Below are 22629 nucleotides of genomic sequence, written 5' to 3'. Positions count from 1 at the left end.
CGTGTCACCATCATTATTGCTCAACATCAGATAATAAACTAGCATAACCATTTCAACAAACTTAATCGGTTAGGGTTTAACAAAAACAACTAGTAGGGTTTACCGATTACATTGCATAGAAAGGGTTTAACATTATACACTGGTTACTAGTTCAACTCACATACTTATATACCGGTTTACAATAATCTTTAAAAAGCTCTTCCTACTGGTTACAAGACAATATCAATAATAACAACAATATCATAAATACCATTACCAGTTCAATTGATATCAATGACAACATAACATATCATTAATGCAATCTTCATGCAAATGCCAATAGAGAAACCATCAAAGATTATAATTACCACATCAGATTTATCATATCTCACTTCATGCAATTGAAAGGTATAAAGATATTCTTTCGTTATCACATTCAACATACACACTGGATCAATGAGAACTCCTCATGAGAGCATGTCTCTGATCTTCCCAGTGATATATAGTGGTCCATTAGGTGCTTTAAGAGTCTTACTAGGATCAAATGTAATACATGAGTCCCTAGGAGGTGTAGGTTTATCAATAATATTCACCATATTATTAGACTCAAGGCTGAGATCATTAGGAGAAAATGCAAGATGCTCAAACTCAATCACATTAGAAGAATGCCAAGGCAAAGGATTGCTAAAAATTTGGAGATTTTGATTAGGAGGAGCTACAGATTTATTTCCTTTGTCATTCATACTAGCTATAGATAGGGTATTGTTATCAATAAGGTATTGAATTTTACTCCTTAAAGAATAACACTTTTCAATGTCATGATTTGGTTAATGATGATATTGGCAAAAGTCTTTGGCATCATGATAAGTGGCAAAGGTTTGGTTGTGTCAATTGGTTTTATGGGAGGAAGTTTTAAAACATTTTTTTATAACAATTATATCATAATGCTATGCAAAGATTTAGAAAGAGGAGTAAATTCCTTTCTAAAATACTTGGATAAAGGAGGTACACCTGTTGTCACAACTACTACCCGAACGTTGTTATTGTCATTGAAACTAATGAAGCCCTTGTTTGGTTTAAACTTCACAAAATGTTGTTGAGCACTTTCATTCTTATCAACTAGAGCCATTGAAGGAGACTGTCCAAATTGACTCACTTGAAGCTGATAGTTATAAAGTATTGCAAAACTATCTAAAGGAAGTAAACTCTAAAAATAAAAGCTTATCCCTAATGTGTTTTTGCAAATTAGAAATGAAAATTCTTTGAAAATATTGATTCCGAATAGTATAAGAGATTTGAGAATGCAAATTCTTATATCTACCAATAAAATCAGCCACTTTTTCTTTAATATCTTGCTTAGAGTGCATTAAATCAGTCAAACTTGTCTTAGGACCAATATTATTGTAAAATTGTTGAATGAACACATTATCCAATTGTTGAAATGACATAATAGAATAAGGAGGTAAAGAAGAGTACCATCTCAAATCTTTATGTCTACATGTTCTAGTAAATAATTTAGGCAAAAGTCTTTATGTCAGAAGCAACAATGAAGGGAAAATTGAGAAGGGGAGGGGGGTGAATTAGTTTTCACTGGATTAAACCAATTAAGTACAATATCACATACCAATTAAGTGTAGCAAGAATAAGGATAAAGACAATTAAAATAACACACATAACACCAAGATTTTTGACGTGGAAAACCCGGTTAAGGGAAAACCCACTGTGGGAACCTACCCACAATAAGATGATACTCTATACTAGTATGTGTAAATATTACATTTGGGAAGGCACATGCATTTAGGCACACTTCCTAGAGCTCACTACTCAAAATGAGATGACCCAGAAGGATCCAACCCTTAGGGAAGGTTCACTACCTTACAATAAGATTCAGACTACAGTTCAAATTTCATGAACTACAAATATAGCATCTGCTAATGCTTGATGACAGTTTTGGTTAAGCACATTTGTCTTCCCTACAACAATCTTTTCTCAATACTCCACACCGAGAGGTAAATTATCTTATGCAAACATACAAAACTCTCTAATAAAGTAGACACCACACCGATAACTGAATTACATGAATCTAACACCTATTTAAAAAAATTCTTTAACCTTGACTACAAGGTCAGCCAAACTCTCAAACCTTGGTTACAAAACTACATCACATGATACATATATGAACCACTAGACCAATTAAATGATATATATGACATTACATGGACCTAAATCAAAACTCCAAATACACCACCACTGGAAATCTTGTCAAGATTAACTGCAACATGCTACACCACCAAAAATATTGCATAACACTAAGACTAAGAATATCACTGGATCAACAAAATCACCTATACCACGCACAAGGATCAATGCAAACCACCAAAAACAAATAGGATAGGATCAAGAAACACTAGCAAGCACATTAGAACCATCTGCAATAGCCGCACCAACACCACTTATTCATATCTTCATCGATTAACAAACTAACTCTCAGGAACACTAAACAACAACAATTCAGACTAGAAGGATAACTTGTGAAGCACCAAATCATGAACCATCTGAAATGAAGATACACATCAACATCCAAATAGTTCTCTGAAATTTGCAACCAAATATATAATCATACCAGAGCTCATCGGATCAAATACCACACTCTACCAACCATTGAACATAAAGACTAAACTCCAAACAAGATCAAATAATATGATCAAGAAGACTTCTGGATTACTAAAACCAATAAAAAATGAAGTATTCCAGCATCCACAACAAATAAACCAACTAGATAAACTCAATGCAATCACCGGAACACCAAACAACTTTCTACAACACCAAAATACAAGAGTATGTCGACATCAATGACAACAACATATCCTAGCAGCAACAATATCCCACAATCTACCCCTTTGGAATTGATAGAAATATATGAATAATTAAAACAGTCAATGCAAAGGAAATAGATCAACACCACCAATCAGCAACAAACTCCCCCTAAGATCATGCACAACAAAGCTTAAAAAATAAAGCAGTTTTTCACATGGCTCTCTCCCCCTTTTAAAACAATGCCAAAGATAGAATACAAATTATACTCTATCCCCCTATATAGGATAAACTCACAACTAAACATTTGAACCACACACTAATTACTCTAGATGAGCAGCAACACCAACTTATCAACTCAAAAAAAAAGATAAAGCTTTGAAATCCACTAGATTGATGAAACTACATGCATCTAGTTCTCATCGGGAGGGGCAGAGACCCCTGACTTGTCTCTCAAATAGACAAATGTATCTATAGGAAAATTCTTAGGGAAAATATTTACAATCTGATCCTTTGTAGATACATTTTCTAATCTGACTTCTTCATCACTCACTTTTTCCCTCAAGAAATGATACTTTATGGACACAAGCTTTGTTTTAGAAGGCAATGCCAGATTATTTGAAATATTGATAGCACTTGAATTATCACAATATACAATAGTAGGCTCATCATAAATTACTATGATATCCTTCGACATCTAGTTCATCCAAACTACCTAAGTATAGTTGCTAGCAACAACAATGTATTCAGCTTTAGCAGTAGATAAAGATACAATATCTTGTTTCTTGCTGGACCAAGAAATCAACTTCTCTCCCAAAAAGAATGCTCCACCGATAGTTCTCTTCTGGTCATCAATATCACATGCTCAATCAGCATCATTATAGGCACATAGTAGGAAGTCATCATTCTTTGGATACTAGAAGTCATAGTCAATGATCCTCTTCAAATATCTCAAAATCCGTTTTACAACCATAACATGAGTCTCTTTAGGATCTGCTTGTCACAAAGACAAACAACATGCATAATATCTAGTCTAGTTTGAGTTGAGTATAATAATTCACCAACCATAGATCTAAACAATTTCTAATTAACTTTCTGAGATTCATCACTCTTAGACAATTTTCATCCAATCACCATAGGAGTTCCAATCGGTTTAGAATTAGCTAATCCAAACTTCTTCAACAGTTCCATCACATACTTAGATTGAGAAATGAAAATACCTTTACCAGTTTGAGTAATTTGCAATCCTAAGAAGAATTTCATTTCACCTATCATAGACATCTCAAATTCCTTTTGCATATCAACAACAAACTTCATATTCAAATCATCATCTCCTCCAAAAATGATATCATTAATAAAGACTTGAACAATCAAAATATTATCATTCTCAACTTTAAAGTATAAATTACTATTAGCAGTACCTTTGTAGAATCCTAGCTTCAACAAATACTTATCCACTCTAGCATACCAGGCTCTAGGGGCTTTCTTCAATCCATATAGTGCTTTCTTCAATTTGCATACCATATCTCCTTCATCTGATAAACAAAATCCATCTGGTTTCTCAATGTAGACTTCCTCTTCCAAATCATCTTTAAAAAAGGCTGACTTAACATTCATCTGATATACCTTGAAATTCTTATAAGAAGTATATTCAAGCAACAATCTAACAGCTTCAATTCTATCTATAGGAGCAAAAGTCTCCACATAATCATTTTTTTCCATCTGAGAACACCCCTTGCATACCAATCTTTCTTTGTTTCTGACACTTCACCAACTTCATTCAGTTTATTCTAGGACACCCATTTAGTACCAATATCACTCTTGTCTTTAGGTCTTGAAACAAGCTCCCAAGTGTGATTCTCTTCAATCAGATTCAACTCTTCTTCCATTTCTTTTATCCAATTTTCATCTTTACATGCTTCTGGCACATCTTTATGTTCAATATTTGAAATCAAGCATATATCTTTAGCAACAATCCTTCTCCTAGTCATCACACCTTTATTTTTGTCAACAATAATATGATTCTCAGAATGAATGAATACCTTAGATTCTTTTGATCATTCTGGTTTTTAGGCTCTTGCACTTCTTCATCGACAGCAAAAATGTCTAGAATAAATGTCTCCATAGAATCAATCTACTTCAAAATCTCAGTCTGCACAATATCTTCATCATCAAAATCGTAACCGCATTCTCTGATCTTCTTTCCTAGACATTCATCTACCTTTACATTTTCACTTTCCACTATCTTCCTTAGTCTCTTATTGTAACATTGTTAGGCCCTTCTCCTAGTAGAATATCCCAAGAATATTCCTTCATCACATCTTGCATCAAAATTTTCTATATCCTCATCTCTCTTGATATAACATTTACTTCCAAAAACTCTGAAATATCTAACTATAGGAACATGACCAAACCATAGCTCCTAACCAGTCTTACTAGAATCACCTTTAATATGTACCTAGTTGAATGTATAAATAATAGTACTAATAGATTCTCTCCAAAAGGTCTATGCAACATTTCCTTCAATCAACATAGTCCTTGCAACATCCAAGATAGTTATGTTCTTTCTTTCAACAACTCAATGTTGCTGAGGGGTTCTAGGTGTAGATAACTGTCTTCTAATTCCATTCCTCTCACAAAATATATCAAACTCTCCTGATGTAAATTATCCTCCTTTGTCTGATATCAATCACTTCAGCTTCAACCCTGTCTCAGTTTACACTCCAACTTTGAATATCTTAAATTTCTCCAACGCTTCTGATTCCTCCCTTAGAAAAGTAACCCATGTCATCCTTGAGTAATCATTAATCAGTAAAATGAAGTATATGTCACCCTGCATGCTTCTCACTCTAGTAAGACCACATAAGTCAGTATGCACTAGATCTAACAATTCATTAGATGAATACAACTTACTCTTAAATGAAGTTCCTTTTTTCTCTCCCATCTAACATTCCTTACATACCGGATTAGTGGGCTTCACAATCCTAGGCATTTCTCTGACAATTTGAGTAGAACTTATCCTTACCATGTAGTCAAAATTAACATGGCACATTCTTCTATGTCATAACCAACTTTCATCAATTGGGCAATCAAACAACTTCTCTCACCAACATTCAAGTGAAAGATATTACCTTTAGTCTTAGTACCAGATGCAATCTCTACACCAGAGGTATTTAGGATCTAACATTTGCCAGTTTTTAATTTCAAATCATATCCGTTATCAACCATCTTTTGAATTCTCAAAAGATTATATTATACAAAACTTCAACATACAAGACATCATCAATATTATGCTTACCATTGAAAGATATAGAACCTCTACTACGAAGCACACAGGCTTTATCATCTCCAAATCTCACTATTCCACCATCATACCTTTTCATAGTCACAAACTTTCTTTTATCACCTATCATATGATGTCAAAAACCACCCATTCATCTTTCTCTTCAATCTTAGCAAGGAAAGATTTCTCCTAAGCAATGCAGCTTGTAGAATTCACTAGTACCAGATCATCTTCCTTGATAGAAATTAATACAAATTCATCTTTTGAATTCCCATTCTTTGATTCTTCATTGGTTACACCTTCATCAAAAGCATAATAGCATCTCTTCTTATTTTTGTACTTCTGGTAGGGCTTACAGGGCTTATCATTCTTATCATGCTTTACATATCTATCATACTTGTCAGATCTATCATGGGTTTCAAATGTATCATTCTTATCATATCTAGACATTCTCTGAGGGCACCTGGAAGAAAAATGTCCTATCTTATTACAAGAGAAACATTTCAAAGGTAATTGTTATCTCCTATAAATGCACCCTATACAAAGTTGAAAAATAATCTTTCTGGAGAAAGATAGGATCAATCCAAGGTTGCGGGTCACCTATAACTAGACTAAACCTCTAAATAAGGTTGGCTACTAGTTGGTCCTATTTGTTTATCACCTATACTAATAACTTTCTGAAGTAAAGGGTAAGGAAGAACGCGAATTTAAAAGCTTAAAACTTATGAAATAAAATGGTGATGCACCTAAATATCAAGCAAAACATGTAGAACAACTTGTAAACAAGGCAATCAATAACAAGTCGATCTGTACAACTCAATAAAGATATGTATTTGTATCAATATTTTGCAAAAACGCTACTATGCATGTGGATTTTGATAGAAATAAAGTTTCACAACTCAAAACACCTACAACTTAACTCAACTTACAATGTGCAAGTGCATATAGTTTTGTGTCTAAAGATGTTAAAAAAAGAGACACTAACTAGGAATGAAGAATCATAGGTTAAACGATCAATCACTCAAAAAACACATACAATAACACAAAAAATTGAGAAGGTAAAATAGCTTCTCTTATTGATTTCCAACATTCCTACTGTAATATATGTCTAAAAGAGTTACATTAAAATATCAAAAAACTATAGAAGGACTTCAAGAGTCACTAAGGATGAATTGCATAATCAGAGCTCCCTAAAAAATGAGTTACAATTAGGAATATATACTCTTCTCTCTTCCTCCAAAAATCCATGAGAATAGGGACTCCCAACAAACTGGGATCGGATGTAACAAAAACCCTCCCTCAAATCTAGCTACTGAATCTATCTCCAAAAGTGCTCCAAACATATGAAAAAGTAAAAAATGGCTTGGTCCAACATGATGAATTGCAAAACAACCCCTAAAAGGTCTCCAAAAGTAATAAAAATCCTCTAGATGCTCTCCAAATATTTGTAAACCACCTTAACTATTTCAACACTTGGGAAGAACAATATTCCACCTCTCTCCTATGCATTTACAAAATACAACAAGTGGCTTATATCACGTATAATCACTTTAACTCATTCATATACTCATTCTTAAAAAATTAAACCCTATACTCTTAGCATAAATATACACTCAAAACTGATAAATAATATATAAGTTATCAACATTTTGCAACAAACATCTGATTCTAAGTTATACAAGGTATAATATTACTTTCCAAAGGGGAAAATAATTAGAGACAATATTGTTATAAAAGATGTAGTTTCATAAAATTGCGACCCTAGCAATTTTTGACTACATTAGGGTCCTCACGCATGTGAATTCAAATCCTCTAGCCTGATCGGAGAGTAGAGATTGCTCAGCTTGCATAAACAACTTCTTTCTTGGCCTCTGCATCACCCCGTTTACACTCTTCTATGGAGAAAGGGGTAGCAAAGGGGTGTGGCACCCTTTTCCTCTCAGGATAGGGGCGCAACGCCCTTGTCCTTTCTCTATTTTGGGGTAGGACCCTTCCTAGGGTTGCATTATTGGTTGTGCCTTGGGCAGGAAACTCCCTAAATGTCGGTCCGTGACAAAATTCAAATACACTAACATGTATTTAAGGGGCATTTGTCCTCTCATTTGCATAAGGTGGAAAACTGATGAGTTGGATGAGTGGGAAATTCACAAGTGATCAAGCATTCAAGAGAATTCAATCATTCAAGCATTCTTTTCTAGCATTAAGCATTCTCAAGTCTCCCTTCAAGGTTACGTGTTGCATTCAAGTCAAGAATTCAACCATTGAAGAGGAGATTGATTCCAACATTCAATTCCACACAATAATTCCTATCAACATTGCTACCACAACCTCCCTTGATGTGATTTACAATTCAGTATTTCATTTACAACTACTTGCAAGTGCTTTCTTTCATTACTTGATTAATTCCAAAACTGGGGTTTGACCTAAAGGCAAACCCCCAATCCCAACACATTTTCCTCTCTTTTTTGTGTGTAGGTTGCAGGTGCACAATTGTACTTTCAGATTTGGGGTCCATTTATAGAGGTGGAAAAACCCTTTTTGTTTCATGGATTTTTTTAGAGGACCTTATACATTCTTGCCACAATCGAGGCAACTTTTCTTCAAACTCGTAGGGCGACTTCATCTCAACATTTTATTGCCAAATCCAGGTGCACAACTTCATATCATATTCTGATCTCAAGTTATAATCTATTCTTTGTCACTTTTGTACTACATAATTCAATCAATTTCCTTTCGAAATAAAACAAGATAGAGGGTATCAACTTAGCATTCCCCATTCATTCAGAATTCAATCTACCATCTTTGTGTAGAGATATTGAATCTAGTGAATTATCCTCATCTATTGCTAATGTAATGGTGAAAAGTTCTTGAATGGTAATCGATAGAGAAACTCTCATCTCTCTTTGAGGGAAAGGGTAGTTTCCTTCTTGATTTATCATTCACCATTTTCCCACGATTACATTTTGGTGAACTTGACATCTTGCATGCTTTCCTTTGAACAAAATTCCATATTTTTCATTTACAAGTTTTAAATTTCTACAAACTTAGTCGTTAATTCATTAAAACCCTAGTTTTTAAAATTAAAATTGAACTTGTGATTTGTAAAAATTGCTTGTGGTTATCTTAGATTTGAAAATTGTTTTGATTGTCAAATTCAATTTCCTCATTATCTTGTTCAATTTGCAGTTACAATTTACAAAATTGAGAGGTTACTTAATCAACCACTAATTTTCAAATATCATCTTGAACTTGTGCAAAAATTGAATTTTCATTTAATTTTCAGATTTCTTATTGTTCTTTGATTTGTCTTCAATCATACAATTCAAATTTTCAATGTCCCCACTTTTCCCCAAAATTCAAAATTCAAAATTAAGTGGTTAGGTCATCAAGCCCTAATTTTCAAAATTAATTGGATTTTGTGTGAATTTCAAATCAATTTCATTTACATTCATATTTCTAAACATTTTCCTAGGTGTCCCTATCCATTAGGTTTGACCCTTTTCAAAATTCCAATTCAATTCCTCTTTTTCTTCAAAACCCTAATAAGGTCCTATTTCCACATTTGCGCCTTCATTTTGCTCATCTAGAGATCATAAAATTCGCCAATTTTTTGGGGTTAGCTTTAAAATCATCATAATACCTATCCCTAAAAATTTTGAGAAAAGTTGGTTGGATCATGTGCGTTCCCACCATGGTCCTCAACTTTTTTCCTGAAATTTTGGGAGACTATTATGACTGTATTTAATAGCCTAAATCCGAAAGATTGGCTTGTTTTATCAGATTTTTGATCCCTCTAGAATTAGAAATACCTTCAAAATTCAACATTTCAACTTTCAGGAAATTTTTTTAAATTAAGAGGTTAATTATAGTCTGCCTTGATTTTTAAAATTAAGTGGTATTCCCTTGGCCCTAATTTTAAAATTCCAATTTCCTTTCATTTTTGGAAATTCTGTCATCCTCTTCCCCCAACAAAGTTTAAATTGTGTAATCATTATTTTCTTTAATTTTTCATTACTTAATTTGGTAAGCTTTGTTCTATAATTCAAAATTCAAAAATTTCCCTCTAGTGCATGAATTTTACCACTATTAGTCCTACCTATCCTATCCTTGTTAGATGGAGCATTAGAATTAAGGCTTCCTAAGGTTTAATTGTTGAGGAGATGGAGCCTAATTTGGGTGAATTCTTTAATGAGGATCATGCTAATTCTTCCCATCCTAATCATGTGCCCATTCACCCCATTGATTAATCCCATGATGAAGAAGAAGTTTTAACTAGGGTTTCTTTAGATCAAATTTCTACATTGGACAATCAATTTGACAACTTTCAACAATGGATGTCACAAGAATACCCTAATAGTGAATCTCTTCTATTAATTGAAGGTCTTAAATGCATGATTCAAAGTGATAAGAATGGAATCGATATATTGTGTGGCATTGCATATATTATTGATTCTAGTGCCATGCCTATCAAGAGTTTTGCCGAAAACCTAATTTACTCACAACCTTCAACACAAGTAAATTCCTCTATTCCATTGACTAATCCTATTACTTGTATTCCTACTTTCACATCTAACAACATGGCTACTTCAACTCAGAATGTCATTCCTAAACCCATAGGTCATGGGGGAAATCCCTCTTCTTCATTTAATTCTCCGTCTTTACCTATGCCTTCCATGAGTGTTCCTATTATTCCTCAACCAATCAGTGTGACACAATGGGTCAATTCCTTCAACAACTTTATTCCTCCTATAAGTGTCCCTTTTCCTACCAAATCATCACCAATGCCTACTTATCATAATGTCCCACCCCCTTATTCTTAGTGCATGCCTTCTTCCAATAATATCACACCACCTTCTCAATTACTTAAGTCTAACATCAATTCTTCCACCGAAATGACAATCAACAATCTTTCTCAAACTGTGTCTTCCTTACAACAACAAATTGCTTCTAAGAGTCAATCCAAGTTTAGTGTGCCCATATTTGATGTTGTGAGCCCAATTTCTAACCATATTCTTAAAGTTGTGTCACCTAAACATGTGGAGATACCTACATTGGAACCCTATAATGGAAAATGTGATCCTCTTATGCATGTCAAAACATTTCAAGCCTTGTGCACTGATTTTGCTTGCTTGCAAATTTTTTTACAAGAACACTAAGAGATAAGGCTTTACAATGGCATTTCTCTTTGCCTTCTTATTCTATCACTACCTTTCAATAATTGGCAAATGCTTTCATCAAATAATTTCAAAACAATATTGGTCCTAAAATCACTTTGACTACTTTAATGCATTGTACACAAGATGTTAAAGACAAAGTGACTAATTTCATTGGTAGATATAAGCATTTGTGTGCTCAAATTTATTTTCATGTACCTGATAATGATATTAAAATTAGTTTCATTTCTAATTTACAAAAAGATATCAAGGAAAACCTTCTTTTGTCTAAATTTACTTCCTTTCTGTTGTTGTACGCAACACTCCACAATTATCAACTAGTTGTGAGTCAAATGGAGCAATCTATTCCTACCACTCTGAGTGATAAAGGGGAGAGTGTTCAACAACCATTTTCAAAGTTCAAACCAACAAAACTATTCATCAATTTAAATGATCCAATCAACAACAACCATGTGAATGATACAACAGGTGTGCCTTCTATTTCTAAATTTTTCCAAAGAGAAAGACAGCTCACTCCTTTGAATGAATCTTTACATAGTATTATGTTTCAGTTGTTGCATAAAAATGTTATCAAACTTTATTCTATAAAAAAAATTGATCCTTCCAAACTTGCATCTCCTTATTTTGATAACAATTCTTTTTTTGATAACAATTCCTTTCGCCAATTTCATTGTCAACTTGGTTATGCTACTAAGAAAAATTCTTTCATTGAAAAATAAGGTTCAAGGCTTGATTGATAATAATACTATATCTATGGTAGGTGTGAATGATAAAGGGAATAAATCAGTTGCTCCTAATCAAAATCTTAATATTTTCACTAATCCCTTGCCATCTCATACCTCTAACATTATTGAGATTATGCCTAGTTCTCTCACTTCTGAAGAGTTCATCTCTATGGCTCCAAACTTGGTTAATATGGTAGAAACACAAGATACACCTAAGGATACTTGTATTACAATTTACCCTAGTGAGACCATTAGAGCACTCGATGGCCCATTATACATAGTTACAAAGGTTAAGGATATCCCTTGTCGTGGTGCCCTGATTGATCCATCTTGCATGGTAATGTCATAACTAAAGAGTATCTTTTCACTTTATGATTGCATAAACCACTATATGATGCTTCTAATGTGGTTATGAAGTTATTTGATGGCTTCTCTTGTCCTACCATTGGTTCTATCACTCTTCCTATTGAAGTTCATGCTAAATCCATGGATGTTGACTTTGTTATCATACCTTCTTCTGAGAAATTTTGTGTGAAGTTGGGATAACCTTGGCTATCTTCCATGAAGGCTATTGCTTCACCAATCAACAACTCTTTTAATTTCCTCACAATGGAGAAATCATAACTATGAACCATAGCTTATTTTATCCATCCAAAAGAAGCCTCGATATTCCTATTGATCTCTTTTGGCCTAAACAATTTCAATCTCTTCCATCAAGGAGCAATTCTCTTTTTCAATCTTATAAAAAATGGAAGAATGATACAATTTTATCCTTAAGTCAATATAGATCGCCAACACTTGAAATTCCTATTATTCTTCAAGATGAGGTTCTTCCCCTCTTGGATAGAACTAATCTCCCTCCTAAAGAAAAATGTCCACCTACTCCTATGGATGTGACTTTACCTTCTCTTAAGGAGAACACCAATATTCTTCCTAAGGTTAGACCTATACCTCCTCCTCACGATGGACCTGGTCTCCTTCCTAAACCTAAATGTTCCTCCTTTCTATGGTGTAGTTCCACCTCCTTCCTCTTATCAAGAGAAGAGGCCTTTTTCTCCTCTTGTTCAACCAAAAAGACATCAACCTCAACCTTTGACTCTCAAGGAGAGAAACATCCTTGCTTTTTCAAGTGTTCCTCTTTCTTCTCAACCTTCCACTAAGACTCGATGGAATTGTTATGTGAGAGAATGCGGACAAAGACACCGTTCTCGAGCTTGTGGAGATATCCTTCAAAATACTCAATCTCCTTAGACTCCAAAAGTTGGCATGATTCCCATTTCTCCTAAGAAAGATGTCCAGGCTACATATCCAAAGCACAAGTTGCATAAAACATGTGATGGTTTTATTCCTATTCATGTTCTTGCTCATCTTTCTCTAAAATTTGATGAAGCAATGGGTGAAAATGCTATTCATAATGGCAATACAACTCCTAATGCTTCTGATAGTGAGTATGAGTATGTTGATGTGGACAAACATTTATCGGATGAGTTTTCACAAACCCTAATCCTGGCTCCTAGAATTGAACAAAGTGACTTACAATATGAACATAGTCCTTGTTTGGATCTTGTGATAGCTTCATCTGCTATGCTCGATATCACTCCTTTGGTGTGTTTCTTGCCTTTCCAAAATAGTGAGCAGCAAGATTAGGAGGTGAATGTCATGCTATATTAGTGATATTAGCACTTCAGATCTTTCTCTCTCTCCTTTCTTTCTCTTTTGTGACCATTCTTCTATATGTATCCTTGTTCTGCTATTGTTCCCTTAATTTCTACTTGGGGATGATGCAAAGCATTGAGATATTTTCCTCATCTCTTTCATGTTGACTTAAAAGACATCCTCTCTTCTCTTTCTTCTAAGGTAGTATCCTTCTTTGGGGAAAGAAGATTATTATATGCATATACATACATGATATACCCGAGTTTTCATATAGCATAGTGACCCCGAGGAAGGCAACACTACCTCATGTTTTGTGTTCATTATCCTTGGGTTTATACCTCAATTGGGGGATAAAACCTTCTGGTAACATTCTCCCTTCCTTCTCTCTTGGGTGTTCCTACCTTAAAGAAATTACTCACGATAAGGCACGTGCAATCTCTTTAGCTTAGGGAGATACACTTTTCTCATACTTTCCTTCTCGTGATACTTAGGATTACTTAGTGAACTATTTTTTGCTTTGTAATATTTTGTATCCTTGCTTTCATGACTCATAGTGAAGGGAAATTTTCTACTTGCAGTCATGGTTCTCCTCTTCTAAATCTTCCCTTTTACTTTTTCAATCAAAGTCATAAGATAGTAAGGCCACTAGGGGCTTGGCAAATCTTGCATCCTTGACATGGTAAAAGTCTTTCAATCTCGTTTCCTTGTACTTTATGAACAGTATTGCCATACGCTTATACTCCTGCTAAAGTGGGGGCTAAATGTAGTGTCATAAAATTATGACCCTTGCAATTTTTTACTGCATTAGAGTCCTCATGCATGCAAATTCAAATTCTCTAGCCTGATCAAAGACCGAAGATTGCTCATCTTGCAGAAATAGCTTCTTTCTTGGCCTCTGCATCACCCCATCTAGACTCTATCTTGGAGAAAGGGGTGGGAAAGGGGCATGGTACCACTATCCCCCCTTGGACAGGGGCATGGCACCCTTTTCCTCTAGGGATAGGGATGTGGCACCCTTGTCTCTGCTCTATTTTAGGGTAAGACCCTTCCTAGGGTTGTATTGTTAGTTGTGCCTTAGGCAGAAAAATCCCTCGACGTCAGCCCATGATGAAATTCAAATATAATAACATGTATTTAAGGGGAATTCATCCTCTCATTTGAATAAGGTGGAAATCTAATAAGTTGGATGAGTGGGAAATTCACAAGTGATCAAGCATTCAAGAGAATTCAAGCATTCAAGCATTATTTTCCAGCATTGAGCATTCTCGAGTCTCCCTTCAAGGCTAGGTGTTGCATTCAAGTCAAGGATTCAACTATTGAAGATGAGATTGATTCAAACATTCAATTCCACACAAGCATTTCTATCAAAATTGATACTGCAACCTCCCTTGAGGTGATTAAGAATTCATTCTTTTATTTACATCTACTTGTAAGTGCTTTCTTTCATTACTTGGTTAATTCCAAAACTGGGGTTTGACCTAAGGCAAAAGGCTTCAATCCCAACCCATTTTACTCTCTTTTCTGTGTGTAGGTTGTAGGGGCATAGTTGCACTTTCAGATTTGGGCTCCATTTGCAAAGGTGGAAAAACCCTTTTCATTTCACGGATTTTTTGAAGGATCGTGTACATTCCCGCCATGGTCCAAACAACTTTTCTTTAAATTCACAAGGCGACTTTGTATCAACATTTTACTACCAGTGTAGACACCCAAAATTGTCATGTCTAATTAAATAAATATTTTATTTATTTAATTATCTAAGCCTAATTCTTCTATTAACTAAATAAATCTTTATTTATTTAATTAATTCATTTATCCTCTTCTAGCCTTATTTCTCATTTAAATAAATACATTTATTTATTTAAATTATCCCTTTCCTAAATTAAATAAATATTTTATTTATTTAATTGTCCTATTTCTTCTATTAATTAAATAAATCTTTATTTATTTATTTAATTAATTCATTATCTTTTTCTACACATGACACATGTCATTCATCTCTTATTTTCTACACTACCTAACTCTTTCATTATTTTATTATTTCCTCTACCTACCCTCTAATCCTAGCCGACCTCTCTTTTTACACCTCTCAATCTTAACCCTCCATTTCTTATTGTGTCTTCTATTTAAGGAGATGCTTTCTTCATTGTCAAACCCTAATGACATATCCTAATGACTGATTTTGGAGGACTTGGCTACACTACAATTCCACTTGCAACCACATTCCGTTCTTTGTTGAGCTCTTGTGCATACAAAAATCTGAGAGCAAGCATATCAAACAAGATCAATGGAGATAGGAAGAATGGAGATCAAAACCCTAGTGGACATGTGATGGTATAATGTTTGTGATTTTTGAGTTATTTGCATTGTCTTAGGTTATCTTCATATGTTATGGTGGATCTTTGTTCATTGTTAGGCTAGGGTTTGGTGGTTGAATCCATTTTAGTCTTTCAATATTGTTGTTTATTGCTATCCATTTTCACCATATACATTTTGGCACGCCCGGTGGGACTCTTGTCCCTTTGCATTTAACATTTTGTTGCAGATTTTGCATTTTTGAAGTGGCAGATCGGACGATTTCGATGACATTTTAGGTTTTTTTCCGCATCTGCGAGTGTTCGGATCGCGTTTTTGTATTTCAGAGGCGTCTGTGATATCTTGGATCGCGTCTGTGTTTCTGTCATTTTCTATTTTTGCAGGTTTCCGAAAGTCGCGTCTGTGATCCCGAATCGCGTCTGTGCACCATCTGATCGCGTCTGTATAAGAAAGAGGCGTCTGTGTTCTTAGATCACGTCTGCGAATCACAGAACCGCGTCTGTGTCAGACAGTCGCGTCTGTGTCTGGTATAACAGCATCTGTGCATTCTATTTTGCAAATTTTTCAAGTTTTTCAATTCGGGTTTTCGGATTTTTGTACTTAGGGTTTCAGATCTGGTTTATTTTTGGCTAACTTTTGCAGATCTAGCTAACCTTGTTTGTGCAGCTTGCTTTGGAGGCAAATACATTTTGTTGAAGGCCCCTTTTCACAAAGTCTTTTTGGGTTTTCTTAAAGTTTACCTAACTTGTGTGCTTGCAGGAAGGGGTTATCATTTGAAACAACCCAAACTACTAACAATTTTGTTGCAGGGCCTTAGCTAGGGTTTTTGTAATTTTATTTGTGTGCCTTGTCTTCATAGCTTAGCAAACACTTCAATTGGTGCACTAAAATTGAACCATTGTCTTTTGTGTCTTGAGCAATAGGCTCTTTTTGTTTACTCTTTAGAGGGCCTGTCTTCCCGTGTGGTCATTAGGACTACTAGTGAGAAGAGAACGACCCAAGTGGTAGCAAAAGAAAAGCCATCTTCTTCCAAGCCACTATAATCAAATGTATTCATGGTGAAAACTATGAATAACGTGTGCTGATTAGTTCATACCGACACTATGTCTCCCCATAAACCCGTTTGATCAAATTTATTTGATCATTTGTAGGGCGTAACCCCTACCGGCTGGGAGCCTTCTGTATTTACAGAGCTGAAAGTGCCGCATGTATGGCCACACGAGCGGATGCCCTTACTAGCACCATTTTGTTTTAGATGCCCAAATCCTTCTAGTTGTTGAGGCAGGAGGTCGGACCTCTGGTAGTGGCCCACACACATACGGTTCTTAGTAGAGATACAAAGTTCGCCATGGGGAGTTTTCATGGGGACTGATGCTTGGCTGACCCGAGAAGTGAGTGCCGAGGGTGGAGCCAGTGAGGTCAAGCATCTAAGTATCCGCTCTGAATAGCGTAGCCTCGGGGGTAAAACCCCATGTGGGATCAACAATTATTGTCCTGGCCAGCCATAAGAATTGTGCTTGACTTATGATAAACATTCAAACAATCAAGACAAAACAGCAAAATATTGTGTCTTTTGTGTCTTCAAGTGTATGCAAAAACTTTTTACATCAAACAACACACTTTTTTGGAGTCTAAACAGTCTGCAAACATTGGGTCATCAACACTGTGTCCTCTTGTCACGAAAAATAGTCGAAAAATCAGATTTGGTCACAGCAAAACAAATTCACAGATAGGAAAGATTGCACTAAGGTTACAGAAACGCGTCTGTGTCTGTTAAAATCGCGTCTGTGTCTGATAAACGCGTCTGTGAAGTACAGAATAGCGTCTGTGTTTTATCAGCGTCTGTGTCGAACAGAGACACGTCTGTTTCTGGAAATTGTGTCTGTGAAGTGTACAGGCGCGTCTGTGTCCACAATTGCAAAAAACTGTTACAGTCCCAGCAAACATCAACAGGAAAATCTCAAAATCACGTCTGCGTCAAACAGAATAGCGTCTGTGTCTTAAAACCGCGTCTGTGAAGTATACAGAGGCGTCTGTGTCAGGATGTGAAAAGTTTAACAGTCAAGTAAACAAAGAAATCAGTTTCGGCATACTTGAGCTTCCTAGGTTGTCTCTTCAGATTTCATCTAGCATTCAGCCTGTTCTAAGGTCTTACACAGTCCATCATTGCTTCATACCTCATTTTACATTCATACTTGTCTAAACTTGAGTCAAAAGGTCACTTGCTTGTCCTCATCATACTTTGTCAACACACTACATACAGCTACACTTTGCTAAGTGGTCCCTCATCAAGGTTTCTTACCTTTGGGTCTCATTTGGTCTTACTTAGAGTCAAGGTCAGCTTACCTCATCAAGAGAAACTATCCTCTCTTTGGAAGTCACACCTACTCTACTACATACATACTTGGTCTTACACTTTGGACATTGCAAGTAAACTTCAGATTCATTTACATTCCATACAACTCTTAGTCTTACATACTCTTGTCATTTTCGTCTAGTCTCTCACATATTGCTAAACACCTAGTTCATGGTTGAAACCCGTCTTCAAAAATCTAGGAGAAAATCTAAAGAAGCTCAAGGGTCCGTAAACATGAGTTCTTATGAGTATGACAATGATGTCTTCTACAATCCTGAGCACACTACATTACCAGACATGAATGTTTATAGACACAATCCAAATGTGGAAAGCGCAAACGCTATACACAACGCTACACACAATGACAATGTGGACAATTCTTCAATACTTTCCGCAGACATACAAGAATCTATAATGGACCCTCAATTCAATAGATTGGTTGAAGAGATAATGAGGAGAGATCATCAATACTTTCTAAACATGATGGCACAAAGTGGAGCTAAAATACCACATGATTTTGACTTATCTCAACTTATGGAAAGTAGACCTTCACAACAAACTCAACCTAATAGTGGAGGACCAAATAATATGATGCCGGAGTCACCATCAGTTTTGCTTCAGAAACCAGCAATCCCACATACACAAGCTCAAATGCATGATACTTACACTCAAAGACCATCATGGAGGCCCTATGCTCAAACACATGCTCAAGATATGGGTCAACCAAGACAAATGGATACTCAAGGACTTCATCAAAATTTTGACACAAGGAGACCTCATGCCAAAATTGGGGGCAACACAATGGAAAATGAAAGGCCTATTGAATATGGTTTATATACACAAAACAGATATGGGGTCCCTCAACAAGAAATTATGCCAAGTGCTCCATACATGTCGCAACAATATAGACCTCCATATGGACATGTCTATGATCAGTATCATCCATACATGCAACAAGCTCTTCCTCAAATGGGTGTTTCAAACATGGGATATGCTACAAGAAATCCATCTCCTCCCAAAAATAATTTGGAGCAACAAATTAGAGATCTACAAAAGAAAGTGGAAGACATGGGCACATCAAAACCCACATATACTATGAGAGATATATGCCCTTATCCATTTGATAAGAGCATTCCAATGCCTCTGTTTCCTCCGCACTTTCCAACGCCGAAATTTTACAAATATAGAGGGAGAGGAGACCCCAAGGCACACATAAGACAATTCTTCACAGCTTGCATTGAGGTAGCAGCAGAAGAAACATACTTAATGAGGTTGTTCCCACAGAGCTTAGGAGATCAAGCGATGGAATGGTTTTCTCAATTGCCTCCTGGTATTAAGTCATGGGGCGACTTGGCAGAGGCATTCATCCAACATTTCTCTTACAACATTGAAACAGACGTCTCAGTTACTACCTTGTGCAATACGAAACAAAAAGAAGGAGAATCTTTTGCGTCATTTTTACAAAGATGGAGAAACTTAGCTAGCAGATGCTCTTGTGAAATCCCGCAAAAACAAATGGTGGAGATGTTCACACAAAACGTTAACAAGGCTATTGGTTATGATCTCAAAAAAGCTTGTTTGTCTACATTTAAGGATGTCATTGAAAAGGGCCTAGCAATAGAAAAGGTCTTGATTGAACAAGGAGTTATCAAACTATTCAAAGAAAACAAAGAGGACTTCAAAGGAAAGGACAAACCAAAATTTTGGAACAAGAACAAGAACATAGTTAATGATGGTGTTGTTGATGCCAACACAGTGAGACCAAAGTTCGTCTTTTCTGGATCAAGTTCTACCAACAATCAAGTGAACAATCAAACGGCTGCTAAACCACGAAGGAAGTACACTCCATTGGGAGAACCACTTGAATCAGTATTCAAAAAGCTTGTAGCAAACAAGGTGATCACGGTCCCAGATTTTCCTCCATATGAACCAAAGGTAAAACCGAATTGGTGGAATGATGATGAATTTTGCGAATTTCATAAGAGCAAGGGTCACAAGACAAGTAATTGCCATCGATTGAAAAACATTGTACAAGATCTCATTGACAGAGGAGATATTGAGATTGAGGGACATTCATCTAACCAAGAGCATGAGGTGTTTAAGGAACCATTCCCAAAACATGACAAGGGAAAAGGCAAAGTCACAGATGATCAAGCCAATTACACCAGAACATCTTACAATTATGATTCCACTATTAATCACATCTCAATGGACAATCATATTTCTACCATTACTATCAAAAATAAAAATCCTGAGAATCCTCCTCAGCGACCCAAAATTGTCCTAAAAGGTGTGGGATCTTCGTCCACATCTACCTCCGAATGTCATGTTACAACCCGTCGAGGTAAGATCACATTGCCAGGTACCTCTACTAAGAATACCAATCTTCCATCAACTAAGCCTGAGTATGATCTTGTAGAGCAATTAGGGAAAACACCCGCACTCATCTCTATTCTTGAGCTCTTACGTATATCTCCTGCACATAAAGCTGTCCTTGACAAAACCTTGAGAGATACTGCTGTCCCTACTGATCTGAACGTGGATCAGTTTCAAGCCATGGTGGGATACCTATCCGTTCCACACTCCCTCACATTCATAGAAGCCGATGACGCCTCCATAAGTCATCCTCATAATGCACCTCTACATATTGAAGCCTTCATACATAAACACCGAATAAAACGAGTCCTGATAGATGGAGGAGCAGGTCTTAATATTTGTACATTGAGCACCATCAGACAATTGGGATATTCTGACAAAGCTGTGAATTCTATGAACCAAATCACTATTAAGGCTTATGATGATGAAGAGCGTTCGTCCAAGGGCACAGTCATCTTACCACTAAGAATAGGGCCAGTCACAAAGGACGTGATTTGTCGAGTCCTGGATCTAGACCTCACGTATAACATATTGCTAGGACATCCGTGGATTCATGAAATGAGAGCAGTCCCATCAACGTACCATCAGTGCATAAAATTTCCTCATAATGGAGTCGAGGTAATGGTCAATGGTGATCCAAATCCATTCATATATTGCAATAACTTGAGATCACATACTGAGACTATCATTCCTAGCAATCGTGAGGCTACTCCTTCTTCAGCATATATTGATCCTGAGTCATTAAAGCCCTCGACATCCAAACAAGGTGAACTTAGAGCCAAGTTTCAAGACAAAGGCATGGGAGAATACACTCTAAATCAAACAATGTTCTTACGACAAGTCATGAACTCCCCCAAGGAATATGGGAGGCCACATCCTAATAAGCAAATCTCCATCATGCTACTCAAATGGGATCCTACCGTCTTTCAAAAATGGGGCGAACTAGAGGAAGAAAATTTATATAAAATGCTATATAAGGACACTGAAAATGATACACATGATCAAATTATAATACCCTGTGAAAACTATGGTAAAGGTTTCAAAATTCTGCAGAGATTCGGGTATGATGGAAAAAGCCCTCTCGGACTACGCAAAGAAGGTGTCATGGAGCCTCTACAACCTGAGCTAACTACAAGAAGGGAACGCTCCAAGGGGCTTGGTTTTCTAAATCCCAAGATTCAAAATAAGAGAACAAAACAGATATGGCGAGTCAAAGTGGCTGAAGTTCAACAAGAGGATAATTATTCCACAGACTCCAATGAGTGGGAATGGGGTTCAGACAAATCCTCCAGCGACTATGAACTCAATGAGACATTTAGAGAGCCAGATGAACCTACAGAGGAGGAGGAGTTTTACAAGAAATTCAGAGTTGGTCAAGAACCGACCCATAAGGATCCCGCACAAGCTTCGTTTCAAGGCCCTAGGTCAGGATCACATAGGATGAGGACACCTGTCCCTAAGGGTGCTACTAGTGATGATAATTTGGACTCACTCACAATCGACACTGATGAGGAGAGTGCCATTGACGACCTCGATGATTACCTTGACATACCTGAATATAACCACATCTTCACTATTAGCCTTGCAGACTCTAAAAACACTAAAGACCTTCCCCTCGTTCACCCCCAACTCATTGACTGGGATCAGGATGGACCACCACAGTTTGATACATTTCAAAATGACGAAGCTATTGTTGATTATCTTGGCATTCGCGAAGATCTTCCTCTTGGAGACCATAAAGCAGGATACGCCATAGAGCTAAATAACATGGCATACTTTGGTGAGGGTGTCGGGCCTTCTAGTCGCAAAAATGTGAAAATAAAAACAAAACAAGGGTCTTATGGCGAAAACCACACTGTGGCGCTCTCTGACTCTAAAAAAGTAAAAAGAAAGGACGTATCTGAAGGTGAAAACCTCTCTGAGGCGCCCAAAGATGGAAGGCTTGACATTCTC

Source organism: Cryptomeria japonica, chromosome 5, assembly GCF_030272615.1.
Source record: "Cryptomeria japonica chromosome 5, Sugi_1.0, whole genome shotgun sequence".
NCBI classification, from domain to species: domain Eukaryota; kingdom Viridiplantae; phylum Streptophyta; class Pinopsida; order Cupressales; family Cupressaceae; genus Cryptomeria; species Cryptomeria japonica.
This window is presented reverse-complemented; position numbering follows the sequence as displayed.